The 23,831-nt window shown below is 37.1% G+C and overlaps 1 protein-coding gene across 13 annotated transcripts in view; it reads left to right on the forward strand.

Moving 5' to 3' along the window:
* Positions 1–23,831, forward strand: part of adgrl3.1 (adhesion G protein-coupled receptor L3.1) — a 1,314,450-nt gene that overhangs the window by 1,268,432 nt on the left and 22,187 nt on the right. The gene's annotated exons all lie outside the window — the stretch shown is intronic.

The following is a 23,831-nucleotide window of genomic DNA, read 5'->3' on the forward strand; positions in this document are numbered from 1 at the left end:
ATTTCCACTGCTCTTTGCTCCTGCAGTACTCAAATGGATTTTAATTTTGATCTCCAAACTCCAAAGTTGAACTTCAAAGTTGATCTCCTGAGTTATCTTATCATTTTGTGCTTTTTTCCCCACTGTGTGCCTATTTTTTTTTCTCTGTACCCTAATAAGCTTTCATATGACACTCAGACGGTGGGCTCGAAATGTCAACTTTATTCTCGAAATTTCCGCTTTAATGACGTAGTTTATTTGTCATTAAAGTAGAACATCATAAACTTCATCTTTAAATTGTTTGATTTACTAGTTTCTCAAATACCATTGTAACTAAAGTAGCACGTTAAATGCTTTGTTTTTTATTTCTTCTTATATGTGCTCTGTGTGTGAATCACTACGTACTTCTTAAATGGGCTACAGTGGGATGATTAGTCTGAGTGGTGCATTGAGAGGAACAACGCTAAAGTAGCTATGGTATTTGGAATAGTTTGGCCATTCCGTTGACCATTATATTGTTCCAGGTTAATTACAATCAGATGCCAGTGATGTGCATCTGAAAAAGAAAGGGAAAACACACTTGAACAAAAGCACTGCTTTGATGCTAGGTGCAGCCAGTTTGCAAAACCAAGCGGAGAGCTTCTGTACGCCAAGCATTTAGCTGGTGTGAAAATGTGTGTGGCTTTACACCAAGTTTAGGTTTTATATATTGCAATTTGAGCATGGAAATGGGAGTACGCAACATTTTTGTGCATATGCACCATTTTTACATAAGGCCCCAGATGTTCCGGCAAGCATGCTGGTACTTTACATTGCTTAATTGACCATTTCAATTCAAGGCCAGTTCTGGTTAATCTAATTCCTTCTGGCATCTTACATGTATTTTCCTGAAAGTCTTGCCTGGAGCAGATAGATGGTCATTTCCAGGGGTGGGACTGCACTGCGTGTCTGCTTGGGGGGATGCCAATTAGGATCCCAAGCTATTTTATCATATGGTGGGTGTTGCAGCATGCTATACTAGTGCAAGCTCCCCAGCCTAAACTGACCTGTAATAGATCATGTTACATTAGTGCTTGGGTGAACACAAACATATATTAGGTAAATGCTAGCTATACCAACCTCTGATAGACTATAGGAAGCTTAATTCTGTCTCAAAACATATTTCATTCTGTTATAATGTATCGCATCATACCTTGCCACTTGCCTTGTGTACAACTAAAATATGAATTTTGAGTTGATGCAGTGATGTACATGTATTCTTTAAGCTATAATATACTTAATTTTGATATCTCCTTATCCATGGTCATGTCCATGGTCATGTTTTGCCTGGATCTGCAGTTCTCTCATCAACAGTCATCATTCACAAAGAATCAACACACAACAAAAAGTTAAAATTGAACATCATTGGTCTAATTGAGCATGAATATATTAGCTTCATGAAAAGTGCAGCATTGTCAATTACTATGAATTATAATCTCATGAAACCGCTAAAATATTAATACCAGTCTGAACATTTTGTATATGCATTTCTTCCCAACTCTTGGGATCAGTTTGGAGGCTCCTATTTTCTTAGAAAATACTTTTACTTAATTTTGGTTTTGAAATGTACTACTTGTATTAACTACTAAACTCATTTTATTGAGTTTCAAAAACATTCAACTCATTTTTCAAAGCAATTTTTTCACCATTTTGAATAATGAGGCTTTTTCAATTCACTCCCAATCTCTTTAAATGTTGCACTTCTCTTTCTGTTTTGCAGTACATTTAATAGTTTCTGTTGTTACTTTATATAGGAGATACACTTTAGCAGCAATATAAAGCTTTTGCAAATGTTAAATTCATGTAATGCAGAAATTATAATGAAAGTTACCAGGCCCTGAATTTCAGTGTGGAATTGTAGGTATCCTGTGAATTATCTGAACATCTTGCATGGTTTAACTTAGCAATGCCACAACTTGCCACACTTTCAAGGAAATAAAAGGCTTATTGCCAGTTTTAGGGTCTTATAAAATCAGCTGAGAAATAAAAATACACATGTATCGTGTATTCTTTAAACACATTCTTTGAAATGTCAGTCGAGTGAGTGGCAAAATTATTATTTAATTGAGCAGCAAATGTAAGCTTCACATTTATGTTATAAAAATGAGTACAAGTTATTTGTCCAGCCCTCCATTTTCTGACCAGTGCAACCAATTCAGTATTGTTTTGAGTAAGTGCCTATCCTGGTAGCACTGGGTGCAGCCCTGTCAGGATACTAAAATCTCACACTTATGTCAACACAACATTTCAAAATAAAATTTAGTTATTCATTGTTTTAAAATGTTCACATTGGTCAGACATTTGTTAATGCTTTAAGCACAATGCAAAGATCTCCAATCATACAACATATGAAATGTGTTAATTTGAAGTGTGTTATCTCAGATACACAATTACAGTAGCAGGCTGCTGAAATGGTATATGACTTCATTCATGAAAATTATTCAACAAACAATTCATTTTGGTAGTTGGGCTTTTTTGAAAGATTTTGAAAATAAAGCATCTGGCATATGAAATTTGAAACTTGAATTAATTTGATTTGTCCAATAAATATTACCCTTCAATACTGTAGGTTCTAGTAACCAGCTAATGTCTTCTCCATATGATAATGTAAACATAAAAATCTTACAAGAAATGTCACATACCTTATCAAGTGATTTTTCTGATAAATCTGTTGTGTAAAGTGAATTTCCCCTTGGGATTAATAAAGTATCTATCTATCTATCTATCTATCTATCTATCTATCTATCTATCTATCTATCTATCTAAAGTTTATTGTTATAAGTGTTTGTGTAAATTTAAATTTTCTGAATCAGTAGCAGCACCAGGATTTCATAAAAGTATCATAAGTGGACCTAATTGTTAAATATATACTCACTAGGTGGATCTCCCCTGCTCGCCAACCCTCCCGGCCTGAGCTATGTTGGGGGCTGAAAGCATGCCAAGGAGACGTGGTCGCTCCTCTGAAACACCCTCTTAAAGGGTGATACAATGACAATCAAATTGTTTTTTTATCTCCTCTTTGCTCGATCAGCAGCTGGATTGCTGCTGCTACCGTGCCACATGATCTGCATCTTGCATGGTGCTTCGAACTTTTAAAAGCCTGTATCGCAGCTGTCCTACTCTTTGTCTTTTATTTCCCTCCCCGAGCGTGGATACATTTTTTTTGCCACAAAATCTCGTCTCTCTGGATGTGAGTTCTTGATATTTTTTAGTTTATAATTTAAAAACGGAATAACAATCTGAAAATCTAACATCACATTAAAGTTCGATAAATTCTGAAAAGAATGATTCCAAATATATATATGTAGGTTTTAAAATAAGCCAGATTTAAAGCATGACAAAAAACATGACATAAAAATGTCACATAAAATCGTTGTACAAAATCATTGCAGTTTTAGGCTTAGGATTTTATATATAGAGAGTAGATTTAAAGAAAAATTCTTTTCTTACTAATTTAAATGTTCCATCCATATTTTTTGAATGTCTAGTTGAAATAATTTCTTTTAACACTAATTTAAATCCACTTACAGTGAAAAGAAATAACATTTTTGACAGATAGCATTGTATAACAGTAAACAGACTTACTACATTTGTGTGTTTATAAAGCACTGCACCATGAGTTTCACTCAAGTCATGTTTTGAACATGCCTGACGCATCCATGTGCAGTCTCTGAATCCAAGTATAAATTTGTTCTCAATTAGATTATTACAAAAAATGCATCTTTTGGTATTGCAGCCATGCACTGTATTTATTGTACCAATGAGCTGCAAAGCTGCATGCCTTACCACAGCGTTTCTCAACCTTTAAGTATTTGCGACTCGAGTTTTCATAACAGTTTTAATTGTGCCCCCCAAACATTTTTTGAAAGGAGCCCACTTATACCAATTTGTTCTTTTTTAATTAATGATATATCATAGATGCATATTTTATTATACCTACTTAACTTTTATTGACATTTATATAACTCTATATTTATTTTTCTAGTATCAGAATGTAGTTTAAATTAATTTGTTTTGGTTTCAATAGATGTATTTTTCATATTTTTGATTCTTGTTTTCTTTTTTTCACATATTCGTGACCACCTTTTTTTTACTTCGCGCCCCCCTAGGGGGGCCTGCCACACAGTTTGAGAACCACTGCCTTACCATCTGTAAGAAAAACAGATTGAGCTTGTTGTTCATGTCCATACATATTTGGCAGCAGAGTGGTTGTACACTTTCCAGCATACTCAGTGCTGGCAGCAAACCGATTGGTAAAGTTAGAATGGCGAGCAGCAGGGGCAACAATGAAATATTTTGTGCTGACATCAGACTCATTTCATAGTTCTGTTAGTTTCCTTTTGCTAATAAAACTTCAAGGGATGTTTGTCAAAACACTGTCAACATCTTCTTCTTCCTCTTCAGCTTTTCCCACTTTGATGTGCTTGATGAGCCTTCTCCAAAGAGCTCGGTCCTGCACCCCATTGTTAATCAAGTCCTTTTCCTTCACTTCTTTTACTTTATCTATACACCTCTGCTTTGGCTTTCCTCACTTTCTTTTCCCCTAAGAGCATACTTTCACTTCTATTACAGTATTTTTTGCACATATATTCATTATCTGTCTTCACCACATGTCTGTACTACTTCAATTCAATTTCCTGTTCTTCCACTTTTCTTTCTCCCACCTTTGGTGTACCTCTGATTTTCTCTTTTCTTATTCTGACTTGTTTGTAACTCCGCACATCCATCTCAACATTTTGATTTCTGCCACATCTAACTTCTTCTGCTGAACTTCCTTTAGTGCCCATGTTTTAGCTACATACATTATTGCTGGTCTTATCACTGTCTTAGAAACTTTACCTTTAATCCCCACTTTAGTTTTTTAATCACATCATACTCCTGATACCTTCTTCCAATTATTCCATGCACACTGCCCCCAATAGGTTATCTTTGCATCTGGTTTTCCATCTCGGGTTACATCTCCAACAAGGGGTGCTTGCTCCCTGGGATTGTGTTCTTTATTGATGCAGAACAGACTTGAGCCATACACATTCCTTTAGTAACCATGGCGGAAATAATCAGATGACAGCAATATGGTACAAAAAGAGATATATGTATTTAACTTGGTTTAAAAGATAACCTCCACTGTGAAAACATAGTATTTATACATACTAGGGGTAAAACTCCCCTGCTCGGTTTGCTCACCCAGCCCCACCCCCTGGAATGCACTTCACACCAGCCACTTTGCGCCTCTGCCACTCGCATTTTGAAGGGTGGGGGGGCTGAATGCACGCTAAGGAGATATGGATGGATCAGCTGCTGGCTGTGCGCCAATCATTTAAAAGCCTGTACAGCAGCTGTTCTTTTTTCTCACTGCTTTGTCTTGTGGGACGTTGAAGTGTCACTTGCAGGATGTCAAAGTGTCTTCCGAGAACATCACGTCTCAACTCAAGTTTTTCTTATTATAATAGAGAGATATATCCAGACCAAGCCTTTTGAACAATACAATCGTCATCCTTTTCTTCAGTGGGGAACAATAACGATTACATGTCCATGTAGCAGATTGTCTGGCAGCATGGAGGCGGCTTCTAGCTTATAGATGGTTTCTTCTCATTTTATATACAGTACTTGAGTTTTTATGAACATTGCCAGGTATGGAAAACTGCCATCAGAGCCATCTTGTTATTTCTGGACTGTGACTGTTCTACTGTTTTATCACTGAAACAAAACTAAAAAAAGAAATTTAAATAGCAGACAGGGGGTCTTGATTATATCACCAAATAGGGCAACAAGCCTGCCTGAGACATCTTTTTACATGTTTTTGTCCATTTTACTGTCTAGTTTCACCCTGTCACCTGGTGAGTGTGCCTTTAACTTTGGAATAAACTTCACAGATTATGGTGACACACTTCAAACCTATGACTACAGGCTACCACTGATCCTAGGTATTTAAATTTATTCACTTCTTTCAATAGCTCTCCCTGCTGGCTAACATCTGAATTATGATTATCATTAAACCCTGTATATTCTGTCTTCTTCCTATTCATATTTAATACTCTGTCTTATTCTTTCTTTTAACTTCCTCTCCACTTCCTCTTTTCTGGTGATACACAATACAGTGACATCAGCAAAACCATGCAGCAGAGGGACTGGTGTTTTATCCTATGCCCCAACACATCCATAACAAGATCAAAGAGGTACAAACACATAGATGATCCCTTGTGCAGACCTACTCTAGCTGGGATCTTGTCTGTTACCCCAACACTGCTTTTACTTCAAGTCACCACTCCCTCATAAATACTGTATTCTGGATTGTTCTTACATACTTCTCTGGTACTCCTTTCTTTCTCATGCAGGCCTCTTAAAGTGGCACTTTGTCCTAAGCCTTCACCAAATCAATAAACACCATATGCAAACCTTTCTGTTTTTCTTGAGGCGTCTTTATGAGCTGTTTCAATGCAAAGATTGCATCAGATCTTCACCTCCCTGGCGTCAAACCAAACATGCTCCTCCCTTATGGTGGCATCTTCCCTAATCCTTCTCTCTATAACCATTTCCCAAATGTTTATTGTGTGTCAGCAGCTTTATCCCTCTATAGCTTCCACAATCCACAAGCCTTGCCCTTATAAACAGGCATAATCACACTGTTCCTTCACTCATTTGGTATTATCTCCTCTTCATAGATCTTCTGCATTAGATATCACAACACATCTACTTATTGTTCTCTTAAACTCTTCCATATTTCTGCTGGTATTTAATCCAGTTCTTTTCAGTTCCTCCTTTACGTCCTCCCTCATTACTCTTCGTACTAGCCCTTCATTTTGGACTCCATCCCCATGGACTTTCTTCATTCAGTTGTTAACACTTATGTTTTCCTCCAACTGTTCCCACCTCTACAGTTTTTAAGTTTAGTAACTTACTAGTTGGTAGCCTCCTGTTAACATAATATGCTTTGAGTGGTTATGATTAGTTAAATATAAAGTCAATATTATTTTTAAAGCTTAGGTAGATATGTACAGTAAAATCACCATTTATATATTCACTTTTCAAATACAACAAAACAGGGTGAGCCAAATTGCAAAGTGGGTGTTTTCCTCTAGGGAGCAATAGCTCCCAGGTTGAAATAAGTTCTTTTTAATTGCAGTGTGTTAAGTAACCTAAACCTAAATAGATCTATTTTAATGAGGTGATATCCCTCCCATAGTGATATGGCTTTAAGAAATCACATAAGAGAAAATAACTTAGCTTTCTTTAATGATGATTTACACAGCATAACAGACAAGGAAGCCAATGACACGACTATCACCGAGGTGGGATCTCGATATATACAGGATGCCATTTTCATCGCTGCGCTGGAAGGATTTTTAGGACCGGATGAAGTTATCTTCCATCCGTCCATCGGCTTCAAAAGTGTGCCAGGCGATGTTCCAAGGCTTTATACTCTTTCTCCAGGTGTAGGCCCTTACATAAATCATGCCATTCCAAACAAGGCAAAGAGAGGATTCAATTTCATGCTGACTTTAACACACAGAAATAGTGCACTTTGCCCATTTGTCTTTATCTATCTTGTCCTATGTTTGGCCTAGCAGTTCTAAATGCTGAGCCCCTTTGTACTAAATCTGGCTCAGCTGTGCATATAGAAAGAAAAGAAAAACAGATTTAAAACATTTGCACAGAGCACAGTGACATTAAACTTATACTCTGATTTTAGTAGGCAGGCATGTGCCTGTCCAACTCTATACTGGTGCAGTGCTTGTTCTGTATTATGCTGATGTTTAGCAATTCACATAACGTTAATATAATAATGTTTGGAGTTTTATTTTTCTTGATGATTTTAAGTAGTATTTATTTTTCAATTACTGGAGAGAAAATGTCAATTAATACACTTAGTATGTGCATGTGTTAAGATAATTCTAGCAGTCTGTGATGTTTTTATTTATTAAGCCTACACTGAAAAACCAATAAAGTTCCCCCAATCTGTTACACATGCAATTCAACCACTGATTGCTACTATATTATAATAAACCAAGAAAGCAATAAATAAAATTTTGCAGTCCACAAGCCTTATGAATGGTATGTTGTTAAATTATTTCTATAGATTATCTTGTTTGTTAATTTATTCTTATTTTGTAGCACTTTGAGATTGTTAAATATAAAGCGCAATATAAATAAAATGTATTATTATTATTATTATGTATTGCTGTTGTCCTTTGTGTTTTGACATCAACAGCAGGGGACAGTAGTATAAAATGCCTAAAACTTCTAACTGACTACCTGCATTCTAGCTACTGCAGCATCCACTCTGATAAATTACTACAGTATGTAACATAAATGTTACTATTTTAGTTGAAATTTAACATCTTATTAAAGAAAGAAACATCCTCTAACAGGAAAATTCAGTAATCTGGCTGGAGAAAAGCTGTTCGTTGTATCTTTTGATTACTCCTTGGCAAAATACCTTAATGGGAGCATTCTTCAAAAGCACTCCGTTACAGCAGAGAAAGTCAGAGAAACAAAGAATAAAGGATAATTTTATAAACTGTTGAATTTATATACAGTGTCAATCACTGCATACATTTTACTCTGGCTGGTTCATTGGTTTACACCTGTAGCTGCGTTTTTTCAAAAATTACCAAAGTACTGCAGCTTCAGCTCAAAAAATGGGATTCAACAAAAGCCTGACGCGCAGAAATGATTCCACAGACAAAATATCTTCGTTTTTGAAGTTTAGTTAAGTTTTAAAGTAAAACAGTTTACACACAAAAGAGAAAATTGAAATAGCAAAAAAGGAAAAATTAATGTAAGAAGAGTTCAATTCTAAGCTTAATCTTGTTACATCTCAAATCGTTACTATTTACTTAACATTTCTGAACCATTTCAAGACGGTCAGAAAACTGTATGCTTATCCCATTTCTAAGCAAAATGGGTCTTTCAAGTCCCTCTTTACTGGGACTGTTCCAAACAAAAAGAGCTTATTATCACACTGTTACTCAGTTATAGTAAGAAGGTTCTATCTCTTGTTAACTTATAGGGGGAAAAGACTATACCATAAGCTATGACTATGAAAGACATTAATATTCTATTCAAATTAAGCAAACATCAATATGAGTTTAACTCAAAACTTTAACTTTCTAAGATTGGCTCTTACATTTCCGCCCCTAATTGGCTATGCAGGAGCGGAGACAATTATTTTACTTTACTTCAATATGAGCCAATTACTTTTATATTAACTATTCTTTTCAAATCATTAGCAATAACACTGCAAACAAACATTTTAAAAATTTCATATTTCAAACATTGGCTGTTTCTTGAAGCAGGCACAGTTTATTCACGGGTCTGTCCAGTGTGCTGGTTTTGGTCTGCACACAAACTCTTCTGACTGCACCTTTGGCATCTGGCATTGTCTTGATGACTCGACCCATTACCCAGGAATTGCGAGGTGTAGCTTTATCTACAATTAGAACAACGTCCCCTGGTTCAAAATTTCTTCTTGGTGCAAGCCATTTTTGACGTTTTTGAAGTATTGGCAAATATTCTTTTGTCCATCTTTTCCAAAACAAATCAGCCATGTATTGAATTTGTTTCCAGCGTCTTCTTGGGTATGGTTCATTTTCTGAAATGAGTTTAGGTGGTATTTCAGGTTTTGTCTTCAATAATAACAAGTGATTGGGTGTGAGTGGTTCCAAATCATTTGGGTCATCTGATGTCTTTGTAAGGGGTCTGTTATTGAGTATTGATTCTACTCTACACATCATTGTAGGAAGGTTTTCATCATCGAGTGTTTGTTGGTTTAGTGTTGAATTTAAAATCTTTCTTATGCTTCTGATTTGTCTTTCCCACACTCCACCTTGGTGAGAGGCTGATGGTGGATTAAAAATCCATTTGATTTGTTCTTGCATCATAGCGTCACTGATTTTTTTGTGTTCCAATTTTTTAATAGCTTCTCGTAGCTCTCTTTCTGCTCCAACAAAATTTGTTCCATTGTCTGAGCGCATGATTTTAACTTGTCCTCTTCTATCCGTAAATCGGAGTATGGCTTGGATACAAGAATCAGTGTCTAAGCTATGTGCAATCTCTATGTGCGCAGCTCTGGTTGTTAGACATGTGAAGATTACTCCGTACCTCTTGACTAGACTTCTTCCTCTTTTGACTAGGAAGGGGCCAAAATAATCAACTCCAACATTAGTGAACGGTGGTTGGTTTGATGCTAGGCGATCTTCTGGCAAATCTGCCATTTTTTGCTCACCTGCTTTGCATTGTATCTTCTGCATGTTGTGCACTTTGAAATTATTTTCTGATAGCTGAATTCTTGAGGTATCCAGTATTTCTGGCGTAATGTGCGAGCACATAGTTGCCCACAATGTCCGATACGTTTATGGATGTGCTGCAATATGAGAGAAGCAACATGTGAATGCTTGTGTAGAATTGCGGATGTTTAGCTTCTTCGGGCATTGCAGCTTTACTGAGTCTTCCTCCAACTCTTAATATTCCATCTTGTATGATCGGGTCAAGTTTATAGATTTGACTGTTCTTTTAACACAAGTCTTTTCTTTAGAGCTTTTAATTCTTCTGGAAATTCTTGCTGTTGACTTAGACGGATAAGCTCTGTTTCAGCTTTAACTAAGTCATCTAGAGAAATTGGACTTGGTTTTAAAGTCAGTTTATACCTTTTCATGTGCTTTGTGATGAGTGATTTTGTTCTTTTGGATTACCTTTAATCTGACTGGCTTCTAGTTGAAATGTTTTTCTTTCATTTCTTAAGTGCAACAGTATGTCTTTAAACTTGAGAAACCAAGCCACTGCTTTCTTCAAGCGATGCCAATCTGAAAAGTAAGTGATTAGTTTGTTGATGGGTTCGGTCGCCTCTTCTACTCTTGTCATGTTAACTGCACAAATTTTAACTTCTGGATCATCTTCAAAAGTGAATCATTCAGTTGATCTGGTCTTTTGGCCACTCACGTTCTGACTTCAATAAGAAACTTGGACCTGTGACCATGTGGTGCTCTTGAGAAAGTTTTCTATGCTTAGCCCTCTAGAAGCTTGATCAGCCGGATTAAGGACAGATGTGACATACCTCCACTGTGAAGGTTGTGAATGATCTCTGATCACGGAGATTCTGTTGGCAACAAAGGTCTTGAATCGAGTGCTTTCATTTGAGATGTATTTTAGCACCGTGGTGCTGTCGGTCCAAAATGTAGATTCTTGTAAGGCATTTGAAGCTCACCTTTAAGCATTTTGTCCATTTTATGCCACAACGGCTGCTGTCAGCTCCATTCTTGGAATCGTGACCTGCTTTAATGGTGCAACTCTTGACTTGCCCATCAGGAATGAACAATGCCTTTTGTCTCTTCTTTGGTTAGAACAAGGTAAGTGACAGTGCCATATCCATCTTCACTAGCATCTGCAAAATGGTGCATTTGTGCTGTCTTTATGGTTCCAAACCCAGTAGGTTTGAAGCATCTGTTCACTTTATAGTCTGTAAGTAACTTCAAATCATCCATCCATTTTTTCCATTTCTGAATGTGTTTGATTTCTATTTCTTCATCCCACCCAAATTTCTCTTTGCATAAGTCTTTTAGAATAAGCTTTGCTGGCAGTAAGCAGGTGCTAGAAACCAAGTGGATCATAAACTGAGCTAACAACAGACAGGATACCACGCCTTGTAGCGGGCTTGTTTTGCAACTTAATCTGAAATTTGAAACTGTCAGTTTCTGTGCACCACTGGATGCCCAGGGCACGCTCTGTGGGAAGGAGACTGTGGCTCAAATCTAAGTCCTTTTGTTCATGAGCTCTGTCTTCTTCAGGTATGGACAATAAAACTGCTCTGTTGTTACTCACCCACTTAGTCAAATGGAATCCCCCTTTGAGACATAGAGCTTGGAGGTCCTTTGCCAGCTTTATTGCTTGTTCTTCTGTTGTCACTGACCTTAAACAGTCATCCACGTAGAAGTTGTTGAGACGGTGTTAACAGCTTCCTCAGGAAATGTATCTCTGGCATCTTCGGCTGTTCTATAAAGCATAAGAAGCACAACTGGGTGAAGAAGTAGCACCAAAAAGATGTACTGTCATTTTGAATTCTTCTAGGTCTTTACTTAGATTACCTTCAGGCCACCATAGAAAACGTAAAAGATCTGTGTCTTTGTCTGGTATCTTAACTTGGTAGAACATTGACTTAATGTCTGCCATTAAGGCTACTGGCTCCTTTCTGAATCTTGTAAGGACGCCAATGAGTGTGTTAGTTAGGTCAGGGCCTTTTAGTAATTGTTCATTAAGTGAAATCCCTGGGTAGGTGGCAGTGCAGTCAAAGACTACTCGAATCTTATTTTTCTTTGGATGATACACACCGTGATGTGGATGTACCACACTCTGCCTTCATTGCAATTCAGGCTTTCTTTGGAATCTTAACAGCATAACCATTGTCTTTAATGTCTTTCATGAAGGCTTTATAGTCTTCGTGGAAACCTGAATTTTTGCTCAATTTTCTTTTGAGTCCTATAGCACGCTGTTCAGCAATGCAGCGGTTATTCGCATTTTAAGTGTTTCATCCTTCAAAGGCAAATTTAAACAATAGTGGCCACCTACCAGTCTTGCAGATTCTGAAGCTATGCGCATGAACTTGATGTCTTCCTGTGACATTTCCTATTTTTCTTCACAGTTGCGCTCTGGAAAATCTGTGTTATACTGTTGCAGCAGCATATCTTCAATCTCTGTTATTGACACACGATTGATTGAATGTTTAGGCATCTTACCACTTTGTTTTGCGAGGTCATCGATCTCTTTGTATGGTCCACCAACTACCCATCCAAGTGCAGTCTTCATGGCGTGAGGTCCACCTCTTGGCTAGGTATGATTCGTGACTGCTTGAAGATTTCTGGATAGTTGATTCCTATTAAAAGATCAACTTCAGAGTCAATATGAGACAGACGTACCTCTTTAAGATATGCCCACTTATCGATATCTTCTTGTAGTGGAATGCTTTCTCTGTTCACTGGAATGGAGACCTGTGTGAAGACCTTTGGCAAATCAATATATTCAACATCATTGAGACCACAGACTTGTAAATCTGATAAAACAGAACATTGGGTTAGCATTTTGAATCATCATCGTAATTACTCATAGTTTTGAGGAATACTTGCGTCCTTTTCCCTTGAAGGCTCAATTGTCTTTGGAGCCTTTCAGTGCAAATTGTTACTGTACTGCCGAGGTCTATAAAGGCGTATGTTTCTACATACCTTTCACTTTTCTTGGATTTTACCTTAACAGGAACTACTTGTAGTGCGCATTCTTCTCCGGCCTCAGTAAAGGTACAAGTTCCAGTCTTGGTTTCCGTTTCAGTAGATGTTGCCACACTAGCTGTAGCTTTAAATACTGCTCCACTGTCCCCTTGAATGTGCAGGATATCTGGGTGCTGTAAAGAACATGTCTGACATTTCATTCTCTGTTTACAGTTCTTACTTAGATGACCCTGTTTGAGACAGCGAAAACATAAACCTTTAGATTTTAAAAAGTCAATTCTTTCTTTATGTGGCAATTCTTTAATTTTTCTACATTCGAGAATATGCTGATCACTGCAAAATGCACAAGGTTTTTAAATGCACATGTATCGTTAACAGTATTTTTGATAGGATTTCATGAGTCTCCCTTTCAGTTTCATCAGAAATATTGGTGGTGAAGATACTTCCTGATTTCTGTCCATACTTCTGAGGAGACTTACTTTTGTCAGTTTTTTCTTTTTTATCTACGTCGCCATAAACGGGATGCATACATTTCTTAGCTTCTTTATGTAAAAAGACAGTTAAATCTTGAATGTCGATCTCTCTCTCTTCTTCATCTTCAATTTCGTAAGCTACGTCTCGCCATCTATATCGTATATAACATGGGAGCTTTGAGGATAGTGCGGATGTTTTCATTGCTACTGAATGCTGCTCGATTTCTAGTTTTAGTCATGGAGTCCTTACAGTTATCAAGAAATGTTGCATAATCTCTCAAGGCTTCCCCATCATTTTGTTTAATTTGAGGCCACTTCAAAGCTTTACTTATGTATGTATCTATTACGAACGCTTGGTTGCCATAGTAACTTTCAAGCTGTTTTCTAGCCTTTTCATATCCTTCATCTGGTGGCAATCGCGTACACCCTTCAATCATTTCTTGGCTGGTCCACTTGTATATTGGATCAAATAATCCAATTTATCTTGTGGGTCTGTTAATATATTACCTACAGCATGATCGAAAGTTCTAATAAATTTTGCGTAAGTCAGCGGGTCACCTGAAAATAAAGGGACCTGTCTATGCGGTACCTCTCCACGCAGTGCTGGGGATGCTGGAGGTACTGGAGAAGGTGTTTTCCTTTGATCAGCTATCGATTTAGTCATTTCAATAATTGCTTTATTGTATTCGAGTTGGCCCTTTTGAAGTTCGGCTTGATTCTGCGCTAGCACATTTAGTATATCATTTGCAGAGCTCTGAGTGTCGGTTTGTTCCTGCTTTTGTGCTTTATTTTTAAGTTCATGAAGCGTTTGTAGAATACTATCAAGTGTCGATTGTTCAATCAACACTGCTTTAGAAGATGACGATGCAGCTGCGGTTTTCTGGGCTAAAGAATCAAGTTTAATATCAAGAGCATGCTTTAACTGAGGAGATGTCTTTTGTGTTTTTGACTTTGAACGAACCTGTTCTTGAAATTGCATCTCTTCGAATTGATTAACTAGTTGTTCATTTGCATCATTCAGCCATGCCGTTGTAACGGCAGCAAATTCATTCCATTTCTTAGAGCTTTCCGCGAATGTCTTTTTCTGTTTCTTAATCGCTCCTCCTTATTTAAAGTAGCTAGTAGCTTTTCGTGTAACTCTTCTATCTCTCTATGCGTCGCACAAAATCATGAAATCTTTCTGCCACAATTAAGCGGTTTCCTGGAATGCCTTTAAGACTTTCGATTTCAGTTATGAACACGGAAAGCTTCTCTTTCCTCTGACTTATGTGATCTTTAAGATCCCTAATTATATTTTCTGACTTCGAGTCTGTACTTAGATCACTGCCAATCTCACTTGAGCTCTGTTTAGACATTGCCATGACAACAGTTCGATCAAATGACAAGACGTTTCCTGACAGCAATTTCGTCACAATAGAGACGTTCCAACAAGGAAGATAACTTTCTTGAAACAAGGCTCCAATGGCTCAGGCAAAGGCACAAGCAATCATCCAAAATGTCCTTTTCCAAGACGTCCTTTAATAATATCACAGTCTCTCAAATCTTCTTAAGGTACGGCGACCTTGCTTTCATTTATGATCATGCGAAGATAGTAGATAAGTGCACAGTACCTTCTGAATGATTCTGTTCTTTTCCTTCGTTGACGAGTTCTGTAGTATCTTCTGTTCCCGAATGGTAGATTCCAGTTCAGGCCTTAGATAGCTAGCAAGTTTTCTGACGAAAAATGTAGCTGCGTTTTTCAAAATTACCAAAGTACTGCAGCTTCAGCTCAAAAAATGGGATTCAACAAAAGCCTGACGCGCAGAAATGATTCCACAGACAAAATATCTTCGTTTTTGAAGTTTAGTTAAGTTTTAAAGTAAAACAGTTTACACACAAAATGAGAAAATTGAAATAGCAAAAAAGGAAAAATTAATGTAAGAAGAGTTCAATTCTAAACTTAATCTTGTTACATCTCAAATCGTTACTATTTACTTAACATTTCTGAACCATTTCAAGACGGTCAGAAAACTGTATGCTTATCCCATTTCTTAGCAAAAAATGGGTCTTTCAAGTCCCTCTTTACTGGGACCTGTTCCAAACAAAAAAGAGCTTATTATCACACTGTTACTCAGTTATAGTAAGAAGGTTCTATCTCTTGTTAACTTATAGGGGGAAAAGACTATACCATAGGCTATGACTATGAAAGACATTAATATTCTATTCAAATTAAGCAAACATCAATATGAGTTTAACTCAAAACTTTAAATTTCTAAGATTGGCTCTTACAACACCCAAATGATTTAAATAAAATAAAGGTATGTTATATTATATTCTGGTTCTTCTTATACCTTTGAGATGTGCCACCACCCTTGTAATTTCTACCATAAAACAATTGTCCATTCTTGTTGCTTATAGTTCATCTGATAATTTCTTAGTCATCCTTCAGTAAATTTTGTATATTAGCCTTTCTTCTGGAACATTCTTTATTTACTTGACCACCTCAGTATTTTTCCTAAACCAAATCTTATATTTAAGTGTACATTTTGTTGTTTACTTGATCTTTAGCTCATTTCTGACATTTATTAACCCTTTATGCTATTTCTTAAAGATGAATGTTATGTTACTCTAAAATTATTCTTCCACACAATATTTTTTACCTTTCTAGCACAGGTAGGAATATAACAACACTGTTCATTGTGTAGTTCTTTCTTGTTCAGATGTGTGAGTCAGTGACATGCTATTAACAGAGGCAAGTACTGGATACACCAAATAAACATTGTACATGGCTCCCAACAAAGGGAGCCACCTTAACTATTGTCCAAGAATGTAAGACTTTGAAAGTACAAATTAAAAATGATTATTGGAAACCACATAAACAGAACCTTAACATAAACTGTGAATATTACATGCAGAGGTAAAAGAAGCAATATCTCATAGGTCCCAGGTTGTCATGCCACAAAATCCTTCCAAGCAAAAGAATATCACATTGCAACTTGGAAACTGTGAAAATGAGACATTATTAAATGCAAGAAAGAAAACAGAGTTTAAGCTGCAATATGCAACATAGTAGAAAAATTGAGACTGTTGGTAGAAAGATTAATAACCTCTGTCAGATTGTAAAGTGAATACTTTATTCCTTACATATTAAAAAATCAATCACATTACTAATTTAATTTTACTTTATTCTCTAAACCCATGTAATTATGTAGCAGTTCAAAATTTCAGGGATGAAACCCAGCTATTCTTTCAGTACTTTAATAAGCAGAAAATAACCCAGGATAATGAACATGAAATCAACAGCACATTAACCAGGAAGCAGAGGTCTTCAGTTTCATAAAACAAATTTTTAATGAAACGAAAAATATTATTAACAATAAAAGGTACTTAACCACTTGATCACTTACAAGAATGGATTTTGTGATAGTATTGTTAGTGTAGCAGCTAGGAGATGGGAGCATTTATTGATAGGGTAGGGCCAGCGATCTAAATCATTTATTGTGTAGCACAAAAATTTGCTTGTGTTTATTCTACCTTCACATTTACATTTACTTATTTGGCTGATGCCTTTATGCAAGGCAATTTACAACATTTATGATACATCTGGTTAAACTTTTGAGGGAATTTAAAAGAAATATGATGAAAAGTTGAAAGACATATTTGAATATGGCACTACATTTTATGACACATTACACTTTTATCAGTTTCATTTTATTGTATATCAAATACTTTATTCCCCTGTAAACTTTATTCCTAATGATCTGTTTGACTGAGTACCTGTACATCAAAAAGAGCAAATGTAATAAAAAAAAAATGTTTCAAGTCAGAAGGAAGTGTCAATTGAATGAGGTGTTAAAAGAGTAATTTGAGTGTTGGTGACAAGCAGAATGCATTAGGGGAATAGGGCAAATGTGATTAAATGTATACTAACTACTTCAAATAACCTGATACTAAATGTTAAAATAATTTGAAAAAGTAAAAATAACATATTTTATCAGATAAAATGAAAGCATCATAGAGATACTCAGGGAAAATGAAATCTTACCAATTTGTAACCAAAATATCAAAACTTCAAGAGAGCAGATATGCTTGAAATTGGACTTAAAGTAGCAGTTGAAGTGTTTTAAACATGCATATAAAATTAGCTTCAGCCTTTGCAAATATTATTAAAGTCTCTAGGAAAAATTGTAGAAAAATAAAAATTCTATAAGTCATGTACAATTTGAGGAGGACATACATTGTCATACAAAAATTTGAGCCTTTGAGATCCCAGATATCCTCTAATAGCTAAGGTACAAAAATCTATAATTAAAAAATTATTATACAATCAATTTTACAGAAATATTGAACATAAAAGTTGTCCTCAAGATGGTTGCCCCAGTTTAGAGAATGTGAGTGGCAAATGTTAAAATTTTTACTAAATTTGCAAAATAATCAATTTATCATAATAAATGAGTCATGGGTGCACCACTTCTATCATCGGCCCAAGCAGCAACTTAAATTCTGGTAACTCAACAGATATCCTTTCCCCAAACAATTTCATGTCAGACAAGAGCTGACAAGTTTATTGCCTCTTGTGAGCTGGTCAAGCACAGATCAAAACAAAGATGGGACAAATGAACAATATTTGGAACACCAGCCGGGTCATCCCATTTAATTCTCTACTTTACTTCTTCAAACTTAAAACAAGTGCCTACTGGCAACAATTAGCATAACCCCGTAGAGAAAGATACAAAAGAAAACAAGGACTCAGGTTTAGCTCTCACAACAAATAAGAAGAGTTCTGACTTGTCAGGAGTCGGCCCCAAAAAAGACAGCTCAATGGAGGCAGTCGGGCATTTTATAACAGGAGGAACGGAACAGGCGGAGCTAATTTCACTCACTGGGTCGTTTCTCAGAGCTATGGGGAGAAAAGGGGATGACACAGTTAGCAATCACACCCCCTTTCACCCCAGTGGGTTATCACCTACCTCGAATGAGCCAGCAAAGAGATCTTTGAACGCATATGTGTGACACTGTTTTTATATTATTATGGGGGAATCTGATGACAGACAAGGAGAAGTAATAATAGAAGAAATTTATTATGCCAATTTGATTTCAGTTGTATAACAATGCAAGAGAACAGCATTAAAAAGTGTTATTTATGAAGACTATTTTTTACAGAACAAGTTGTTTACTGAACCTCTGTGCAAATTTTTCAGACCTTGAAACAAATGGCTGTTAACTGTTCCTATATTTTTGAAGAATCCCTCTAAGGATTCAGGTATAGATGTTGGACAAGAAGACCTAGCTTGCATTCTATTCTAATTCATCCCAAAGGTGTTTAGTAGGGTTGAGGTCACTGCTCTGCGTAAGCCACTTGAGTTTCCCAACACAAAAATTGTCAAACCATATCTTTATGGACCTGACTTTTTGCATAGGGGTACAGAACCAGAAAAAGGCTTTCCAAACTGTTGCCACAAAGGATGAAGTACCACAATTGTCTAAAATGTCTTTGTACGTTGTGACATTAACAATACTGTCACTAGGGAGTAGCTCATATTCTGAAACACAGCCCAAGCCCTAACTCCTTCCTCCACCAATCTTTTCACTGGGCACTGTACAATCTGGAAAGTACAGTTCTCCTGACTTCTACCAGACATAGATTCATCAGTCAGACACCCTGAGAGTGAAGCAGAAAACATGTTTCCACTGCTCCATGGTCCAATGGCAGCATGATTTATACAACTCAAGCCAATGCTTTGCACAGAACACAGTGATCTTAGGCTTGTTTGGATCTGTTTGGCCATGGAAATGAATTTCATGATGCTTTCCTTGCACAGTTCTTATGCTGATGTTGTCTCCAGAGGCAGTTTGGAACTTTGTTGTGAGTGATGCAACAGATGATAAATGATTTTTACACATCATGTATTTCAACACTCAGCAGCCCAGCTCTGTAAGTTTACATGGTCTAACACTTCACGACTGAGCTCCATTACACAGTAATAGTGCTTACAGTTGACCAGGGCAGATCTAGCAGAGGAGACACTTCACATACTGATTTGTGGTAATAGTGGCTTCCTGACAATACCACATTTAAAGTCATTTCAATATAAATTAAACACTTCATTTAAAGTCACGTTCTTCAATACAACTCTTCTGCTTCAAGTGTTTATCAATGGAGGCTGCTGCATGGCTATATGCTTCATTTTATTCAATTTTTAACAAAGGGTGTGGCTAAAAGACTTAAGTTCAATCTTTTGGAGAAGTGTCCACACACTTTTGGCCATATATGTATATAAACACATATAAACACTTCATTTAAAGTCACGTTCTTCAATACAACTCTTCTGCTTCAAGTGTTTATCAATGGAGGCTGCTGCATGGCTATATGCTTCATTTTATTCAATTTTTAACAAAGGGTGTGGCTAAAAGACTTAAGTTCAATCTTTTGGAGAAGTGTCCACACACTTTTGGCCATATATGTTCAATAAACCAAATGTGAATCAAAGTCTATTACTATCCTAAAAAGCACATGTATATGTTATATCAGGTGATGAAATACTCTAATAAATGCATAAACATAAGCTATTTACCAAGACTTTTAATACTGACTTAACTTAATGAACTGGCTTGTCTGTTGCTGAAGTGTTAGTCAAGTCAAGTCAAGCTGGGGAGCATGCACTGGTACAATGTGTTGCTGCGCCCACTATATGATGAAACAATGCAGGATCCCGGTTGGCAACCCCCCGGGCAGGCACAAGGTCCAGTCCCACCATCCGGAAATGACCCTCTATCTGCCCCAGCCAGATGTTACGTGGGTGACCCTTTGGCCTGGTCCAGCCACTCGGGTCCCCTTAAATGAGGATCTTACGAGCTACTCGACTCATGCAAGGTTAGTTTTCTTGGTGGTTTATGGTTTTTGTATTACAGGTTTTTCAAATGTTCATTTTTCGATTTGTAGCGTGAATTGTTGCAGTGTTACTTTTCACTTTTTACAAATGTTCATTTTTGTTCCCCCGTGCTTAAAACTCATTAAAAAAAAGTGTTTATACAGAGATCGGCTTGCAAGGCTATAGCGCAAACTGCTGCAATGCTACAGAGAGAGAGAGCACGAGCGGGCTCAAGTGCTGGAGAGAGAGAGAGTGTGCTGGAGAGAGAGAGAGAGCGCGGTCTTGCGTGCTGGATAGAGAGAGAGCGTGGGCTCGCGTGCTGGAGAGAGAGAGAGAGTGGGCTCACGTGCTGGAGAGAGAGAGAGAGGGCGTGTGCAGCTGAGAGCGAGCGAGCCTGCGCTTGCAGCTGAGCAGGGAGCCTGGGTGTTTGTGTCAGTGTTATTCAATGTTTTTACATTAGTTTACTATTACACTGTGCATTCTATGGTGTAATCAACTATATTTTTGCTTAAAAGTCTTTAAAAAAATATATTTACATACAGTTCATATGGTCTGGAATGGATTAATTGTATTTACATACAATCCTATGGGGGAAATTGCTTCGGTTCACGACCAAAGGTTTGGAACGAATTATGGTCGTGAACCGAGATTCCACTCTAATTGGAGGATCAACTTCAAGAACCGTGGACCCAGAGATATCCAAGATCCTAGCCAGAGGTCCAGCTTTGAACAACTCCTCAAAGTAGCCAGCCCAGTGGGTCACAACTACAGTGTCATCTGTAAGGACCGTTCCATCAGCTGCCCTGACTGCAACTCTCCGAGGAACAGATTCAGATGTGCGTAATGCTTCAATTCCTCTGTGAGCAGGACATGAGCCGCTAGACCACAGATGGTGTGTCACTTGCTCACAGATTCCTCTAACAAATGCCTCTTTATCTGCCCTCAGAGTGCTCGCAGTTGTCCTTCTCAGTTCCTGGTACAGACCACAGTTGCCATTGAGCCGTGCGCTGCGACTCCTCTAAAGTGAAGTGTTAGTTTTTCAAATATTTTTCAGGTATCTTAGTCTAATTGCATTGAACCTTTGTAGTTTAGGTTCACTCTAAAAATGCTTGGGCCAATATTAATGGACTGAACTTTCCAATTTGCCTATTCAGATATACTGTATGTCTGTAATGAGCAGCAGTAGAGTGAACATGAATAAGCAGCAGAAGAGTCCTGCACACTTACCAGGACTTAAAGTAAATGCTTTCAATCTTCAGGAGGCCCTGAGCCATGCTCAGGTAGAAAGTGCTTGGCCTCCAAGGTGGGTTAAGAACTTTCTTCTGCATAAGTGGTTCTCTGTCCATGGTTCTGCTTTTCCCCCAGCATTCTTTTGCAACTTTTCAAAAATGTTCATGTTAGTTGCTGTATGAGCTAGCTGTTGCTGCAGTGGACTGGAAACTGGACCAAAATTAGTTTATGCCTAGTGCTGTGTGCCCTGTCATTTTGAATTTGATTATATGGGTCTGAGAAAGTTCATTTAATTTAGAAGTGTGTCAGACAAAATCTTTAATAAAGCTAACAAATTCTTATTGTTTCTGTAAAGTTTCAATATTTCTGTTTCTGCAAAAATGTTTAATTAACAAGTACAGTAATGCCTAAGTTTACAAATTCTCTAAGAAGAAAGCTCCTTTATAATAATAAAGTCGGCATAAAATGTGCTAATGGTGCATACACAAATTCAAGTACCAGTATGCTAAACACTGTCATTTTGAAGCTACCATATACACAATATTTATTTTCTATTGTTAATATTGTGTATACTACAGAGGGTGAAGTTATTATATATTAATGCTTTGTTATTTTACATGTACTTTAGTTTTCTAATGATTGAATAATGTATTTTGTTTAATTAACTTTTTTGCGCAGTATGTCACAAAATCATAACACAATGTCTTTAGAACCAAAAATGCATATTATAAAAAAGGTAGAAATGGAAGAAAATAAGCGACATTTATCAGACCAGGACCCAGTCATGAAACAAACCAGTGCAAAGCATGGAAGAGAAGGCACAGAAAGAGAATATTTTCCTGTAAGCAATTTGCAGATGCTTCTTTGCTGCTGAAGTCCAATAGTCTGAGTGCATGGCCACTGTTAAGTCTCCTTAACCCTAATGTATTTTGGGTCAAATTTGACTCAGAATTTATTTTAATGAATTTTATCACTGCATTTAAAGTAGTATGTTTGTTCACAACCCATAAAAAAATCCTGAATGTTGTCTTTTCAGATCAGAAATGTAAAGGCTTTTAAGCAAAGTAAGTAAACTTTGCCTAGAAGCAAAAAACACTGCCATGTCCTTCAGGTCAGTTTTTACCCAACATATACAGTACATTTATGGCTTTTATTCTTCATTTAGGTTTTGAAAGGAGACCAGGTTCCCAAAGGTTCATCCACATTATGCAGGTGGATGGCATGGCCCTTCTGAAATCATTACGACAACAATAGCCATTTTTTTTATGTGTAGCCCAAAATCACACGAGTGCCACAATGTGTTTTAGCAAGACTTGCCATTGCTCCTTAATTCACATTGCACTGTCGCTCTTCAAACCCCACAGACAAATGTCCAAGACACCAGGTAAAAGCACCAGAAATATTTTTAATTTCTTCTTTATTTGATATAATGAGCTTTTCAAGCACCTCCACAATACACAATAAATCAATAATTACAATACACTAAATCAATCCTCCTCTCCCAGCAGCTCCGTCACTCTCCCTCCCAACTCCGGCTTGGCTTTCTGGGTCTCCCATAGTCCTTTGTATAGTCCTTGACCCGGAAGTGCTCCTGTCCTTCTGTCCATGTGATTCAATAGCACTTCTGGGTCAGATGAAGACTTATATTTTTCTTCAGCCCGAAAGTACTTCTGTTCTTCCGTCCCTGTGACTGGGAAGTACTTCCGGGTTACAGGGCAAATAAAAATACCCCGTCTCCCTGCCTTCCCAACAACTCCAAAAGCAGTTAGCTTAATGTATTTGCCACTGCACTTCTGTTTGCAGCACTATGAGAGAGTTGTGTAACCCTAGGAACTGTTTCTTGATTCTTTACCAGATACCATGCTCTGTTTCTCTATCTCTTGCCTCTGAAGATTACACTTCTAGAGCATCACATTCTACTGTCCTCTGTCTTCTGAAACAGGACTGGTGTATAAAATATTTCAAATTTGTCTGTCACTTTTTTATTGGGCCCTACTTGTTGGTCAGGTCTTATAATAACTAGGCACAGTTAGGCAATACAGTTA

The sequence above is a fragment of the Polypterus senegalus genome, chromosome 4, assembly GCF_016835505.1.
Source record: "Polypterus senegalus isolate Bchr_013 chromosome 4, ASM1683550v1, whole genome shotgun sequence".
Lineage (NCBI taxonomy): Eukaryota > Metazoa > Chordata > Cladistia > Polypteriformes > Polypteridae > Polypterus > Polypterus senegalus.